Raw genomic sequence first — 6,000 nt, forward strand, 5'->3', positions numbered from 1 at the left:
AGAGTAATGTAGAAGGCAGAGAACAGGTCTAGGAGTAGAAGCACAGAGTAATGTAGAAGGCAGAGGACAGGTCTAGGAGGAGGAGGACAGAGTAATGTAGAAGGCAGAGGACAGGTCTAGAAGGAGGAGCACAGTGTAATGTAGAAGGCAGAGGACAGGTCTAGGAGGAGGAGCACAGAGTAATGTAGAAGGCAGGGGACAGGTCTAGGAGGAGGAGCACAGAGTAATGTAGAATTCAGAGGACAGGTCTAGAAGAAGCAGCACAGAGTAAAGTAGAAGGCAGAGGACAGGTCTAGGAGGAGGAGGACAGAGTAATGTAGAAGGCAGAGGACAGGTCCAGGAGGAGGAGGACAGAGTAATGTAGAAGGCAGAGGACAGGTCTAGGAGGAGGAGCACAGAGTAATGTAGAAGGCAGAGGACAGGTCTAGAAGGAGGAGCACAGAGTAATGTAGAAGGCAGAGGACAGGTCCAGGAGGAGGAGCACAGAGTAATGTAGAAGGCAGAGGACAGGTCTAGGAGGAGGAGCACAGAGTAATGTAGAAGGCAGAGGACAGGTCCAGGAGGAGGAGCACAGAGTAATGTAGAAGGCAGAGGACAGGTCCAGGAGGAGGAGCACAGAGTAATGTAGAAGGCAGAGGACAGGTCTAGGAGGTGGAGCACAGAGTAATGTAGAAGGCAGAGGACAGGTCTAGAAAAAGCAGCACAGAGAAATGTAGAAGGCAAAGGACAGGTCCAGGAGGAGGGAGTACAGAGTAATGTAGAAGGCAGAGGACAGGTCTAGGAGGAGGAGCACAGAGTAATGTAGAAGGCAGAGGACAGGTCTAGGAGGAGGAGCACAGAGTAACGTAGAAGGCAGAGGACAGGTCTAGGAGGAGGAGGAGCACAGAGTAATGTAGAAGGCAGAGGACAGGTCTAGGAGGAGGAGCACAGAGTAATGTAGAAGGCAGAGGACAGGTCTAGGAGGAGGAGCACAGAGTAATGTAGAAGGCAGAGGACAGGTCTAGGAGGAGGAGCACAGAGTAATGTAGAAGGCAGAGGACAGGTCTAGGAGGAGGAGCACAGAGTAATGTAGAAGGAAGAGGACAGATCTAAAAGGAGGAGCACAGAGTAATGTCGAAGGCAGAGGACAGGTCTAGGAGGAGAAGCACAGAGTAATGTAGAAGGCAGAGGACAGGTCTAGAAGGAGGAGCACAGTGTAATGTAGAAGGCAGAGGACAAGTCTAGGAGGAGGAGCACAGAGTAATGTAGAAGGCAGAGGACAGGTCTAGGAGGAGCACAGAGCAATGTAGAAGGCAGAGGACAGGTCTAGGAGGAGGAGCACAGAGTAATGTAGAAGGCAGAGGACAGGTCTAGAAGAAGCAGCACAGAGTAATGTAGAAGGCAGAGGACAGGTCTAGGAGGAGGAGGACAGAGTAATGTAGAAGGCAGAGGACAGGTCCAGGAGGAGGAGCACAGAGTAATGTAGAAGGCAGAGGACAGGTCTAAGAGGAGGAGCACAGAGTAATGTAGAAGGCAGAGGACAGGTCTAGGAGGAGAAGCACAAAGTAATGTAGAAGGCAGAGGACAGGTCTAGGAGGAGGAGCACAGAGTAATGTAGAAGGCAGAGGACAGGTCTAGAAGGAGGAGCACAGAGTAATGTAGAAGGCAGTGGACAGGTCTAGGAGGAGGAGGACAGAGTAATGTAGAAGGCAGAGGACAGGTCTAGGAGGAGGAACACAGAGTAATGTAGAAGGCAGAGGAGAGGTCTAGGAGGAGGAGTACAGAGTAATGTAGAAGGCAGAGGATAGGACTAGGAGGAGGAGCACAGAGTAATGTAGAAGGCAGAGGACAGGTCTAGGAGGAGGAGTACAGAGTAATGTAGAAGGCAGAGGATAGGACTAGGAGGAGGAGCACAGAGTAATGTAGAAGGCAGAGGACAGGTCCAGGAGGAGGAGTACAGAGTAATGTAGAAGGCAGAGGATAGGACTAGGAGGAGGAGCACAGAGTAATGTAGAAGGCAGAGGACAGGTCTAGGAGGAGGAGCACAGAGTAATGTAGAAGGCAGAGGACAGGTCTAGGAGGAGGAGCACAGAGTAATGTAGAAGGCAGAGGACAGGTCTAGGAGGAGGAGCACAGAGTAATGTAGAAGGCAGAGGACAGGTCTAGAAGGAGGAGCGCAGAGTAATGTAGAAGGCAGAGGACAGGTCTAGGAGGAGGAGGACAGAGTAATGTAGAAGGCAGAGGACAGGTCTAGGAGGAGGAACACAGAGTAATGTAGAAGGCAGAGGACAGGTCTAGGAGGAGGAGCACAGAGTAATGTAGAAGGCAGAGGACAGGTCTAGGAGGAGGAGCACAGGGTAATGTAGAAGGCAGAGGACAGGTCTAGGAGGAGGAGCACAGAGTAATGTAGAAGGCAGAGGACAGGTCTAGGAGGAGGAGCACAGAGTAATGTAGAAGGCAGAGGACAGGTCTAGGAGGAGGAGCACAGAGTAATGTAGAAAGCAGAGGACAGGTCTAGAAGAAGGAGCACAGAGTAATGTAGAAGGCAGAGGACAGGTCTAGGAGGAGGAGCACAGAGTAATGTAGAAGGCAGAGGACAGGTCTAGGAGGAGGAGCACAGAGTAATGTAGAAGGCAGAGGACAGGTCTAGGAGGAGGAGCACAGAGTAATGTAGAAGGCAGGGGACAGGTCTAGGAGGAGGAGCACAGAGTAATGTAGAAGGCAGGGGACAGGTCTAGGAGGAGGAGCACAGAGTAATGTAGAAGGCAGAGGACAGGTCTAGGAGGAGGAGCACAGAGTAATGTAGAAGGCAGAGGACAGGTCTAGGAGGAGGAGCACAGTGTAATGTAGAAGGCAGAGGACAAGTCTAGGAGGAGGAGCACAGAGTAATGTAGAAGGCAGAGGACAGGTCTAGGAGGAGCACAGAGCAATGTAGAAGGCAGAGGACAGGTCTAGGAGGAGGAGCACAGAGTAATGTAGAAGGCAGAGGACAGGTCTAGAAGAAGCAGCACAGAGTAATGTAGAAGGCAGAGGACAGGTCTAGGAGGAGGAGGACAGAGTAATGTAGAAGGCAGAGGACAGGTCCAGGAGGAGGAGCACAGAGTAATGTAGAAGGCAGAGGACAGGTCTAAGAGGAGGAGCACAGAGTAATGTAGAAGGCAGAGGACAGGTCTAGGAGGAGGAGCACAGAGTAATGTAGAAGGCAGAGGACAGGTCTAGGAGGAGGAGCACAGAGTAATGTAGAAGGGAGAGGACAGGTCTAGGAGGAGGAGCACAGAGTAATGTAGAAGGCAGAGGACAGGTCTAGGAGGAGGAGCACAGAGTAATGTAGAAGGCAGAGGACAGGTCTAGGAGGAGGAGCACAGAGTAATGTAGAAGGCAGAGGACAGGTCTAGGAGGAGGAGCACAGAGTAATGTAGAAGGCAGAGGACAGGTCTAGGAGGAGGAGCAGAGAGAAATGTAGAAGGCAGAGGACAGGTCTAGGAGGAGGAGCACAGAGTAATGTAGAAGGGAGAGGACAGGTCTAGGAGGAGGAGCACAGAGTAATGTAGAAGGCAGAGGACAGGTCTAGGAGGAGGAGCACAGAGTAATGTAGAAGGCAGAGGACAGGTCTAGGAGGAGGAGCACAGAGTAATGTAGAAGGCAGAGGACAGGTCTAGGAGGAGAAGCACAGAGTAATGTAGAAGGCAGAGGACAGGTCTAGGAGGAGGAGCACAGAGTAATGTAGAAGGCAGAGAACAGGTCTAGGAGGAGGAGCACAGGGTAATGTAGAAGGCAGAGGACAGGTCTAGGAGGAGGAGCACAGAGTATTGTAGAAGGCAGAGGACAGGTCTAGGAGGAGGAACACAGAGTAATGTAGAAGGCAGAGGACAGGTCTAGGAGGAGGAGCACAGAGTAATGTAGAAGGCAGAGGACAGGTCTAGGAGGAGGAGCACAGAGTAATGTAGAAGGCAGAGGACAGGTCTAGGAGGAGGAGCGCAGAGTAATGTAGAAGGCAGAGAACAGGTCTAGGAGGAGGAGCACAGAGTAATGTAGAAGGCAGAGGACAGGTCTAGGAGGAGGAGCACAGAGTAATGTAGAAGGGAGAGGACAGGTCTAGGAGGAGGAGCACAGAGTAATGTAGAAGGGAGAGGACAGGTCTAGGAGGAGGAGCACAGAGTAATGTAGAAGGCAGAGGACAGGTCTAGGAGGAGGAGCACAGAGTAATGTAGAAGGCAGAGGACAGGTCTAGGAGGAGGAGCACAGAGTAATGTAGAAGGCAGAGGACAGGTCTAGGAGGAGGAGCACAGAGTAATGTAGAAGGCAGAGGACAGGTCTAGGAGGAGAAGCACAGAGTAATGTAGAAGGGAGAGGACAGGTCTAGGAGGAGGAGCACAGAGTAATGTAGAAGGGAGAGGACAGGTCTAGGAGGAGGAGCACAGAGTAATGTAGAAGGGAGAGGACAGGTCTAGGAGGAGGAGCACAGAGTAATGTAGAAGGCAGAGGACAGGTCTAGGAGGAGGAGCACAGAGTAATGTAGAAGGCAGAGGACAGGTCTAGGAGGAGGAGCACAGAGTAATGTAGAAGGCAGAGGACAGGTCTAGGAGGAGGAGCACAGAGTAATGTAGAAGGGAGAGGACAGGTCTAGGAGGAGGAGCACAGAGTAATGTAGAAGGCAGAGGACAGGTCTAGGAGGAGGAGCACAGAGTAATGTAGAAGGCAGAGGACAGGTCTAGGAGGAGGAGCACAGAGTAATGTAGAAGAAAGAGGACAGGTCTAGGAGGAGGAGCACAGAGTAATGTAGAAGAAAGAGGACAGGTCTAGGAGGAGGAGCACAGAGTAATGTAGAAGGCAGAGAACAGGTCTAGGAGGAGGAGCACAGGGTAATGTAGAACGCAGAGGACAGGACTAGGAGGAGGAGCACAGAGTAATGTAGAAGGCAGAGGACAGGTCTAGGAGGAGGAGCGCAGAGTAATGTAGAAGGCAGAGGACAGGTCTAGGAGGAGGACCACAGAGTAATGTAGAAGGCAGAGGACAGGTCTAGGAGGAGGAGCACAGAGTAATGTAGAAGGCAGAGGACAGGTCTAGGAGGAGGAGCACAGAGTAATGTAGAAGGCAGAGGACAGGTCTAGGAGGAGGAGCACAGAGTAATGTAGAAGGCAGAGGACAGGTCTAGGAGGAGGAGCACAAAGTAATGTAGAAGGCAGAGGACAGGTCTAGGAGGAGGAGCGCAGAGTAATGTAGAAGGCAGAGGACAGGTCTAGGAGGAGGAGCACAGAGTAATGTAGAAGGCAGAGGACAGGTCTAGGAGGAGGAGCACAGAGTAATGTAGAAGGCAGAGGACAGGTCTAGGAGGAGGAGCACAGAGTAATGTAGAAGGGAGAGGACAGGTCTAGGAGGAGGAGCACAGAGTAATGTAGAAGGGAGAGGACAGGTCTAGGAGGAGGAGCACAGAGTAATGTAGAAGGCAGAGGACAGGTCTAGGAGGAGGAGCACAGAGTAATGTAGAAGGCAGAGGACAGGTCTAGAAGAAGCAGCACAGAGTAAAGTAGAAGGCAGAGGACAGGTCTAGGAGGAGGAGGACAGAGTAATGTAGAAGGCAGAGGACAGGTCAGGAGGAGGAGGACAGAGTAATGTAGAAGGCAGAAGACAGGTCTAGGAGGAGGAGCACAAAGTAATGTAGAAGGCAGAGGACAGGTCTAGGAGGAGGAGCACAGAGTAATGTAGAAGGCAGAGGACAGGTCTAGAAGGAGGAGCACAGAGTAATGTAGAAGGCAGAGGACAGGTCCAGGAGGAGGAGCACAGAGTAATGTAGAAGGCAGAGGACAGGTCTAGGAGGAGGAGCACAGAGTAATGTAGAAGGCAGAGGACAGGTCTAGAAAAAGCAGCACAGAGAAATGTAGAAGGCAGAGGACAGGTCCAGGAGGAGGGAGTACAGAGTAATGTAGAAGGCAGAGGACAGGTCTAGGAGGAGGAGCACAGAGTAATGTAGAAGGCAGAGGACAGGTCTAGGAGGAGGAGCACAGTGTAATGTAGAAGGCA

The sequence above is a fragment of the Anomaloglossus baeobatrachus genome, chromosome 7, assembly GCF_048569485.1.
Source record: "Anomaloglossus baeobatrachus isolate aAnoBae1 chromosome 7, aAnoBae1.hap1, whole genome shotgun sequence".
NCBI classification, from domain to species: domain Eukaryota; kingdom Metazoa; phylum Chordata; class Amphibia; order Anura; family Aromobatidae; genus Anomaloglossus; species Anomaloglossus baeobatrachus.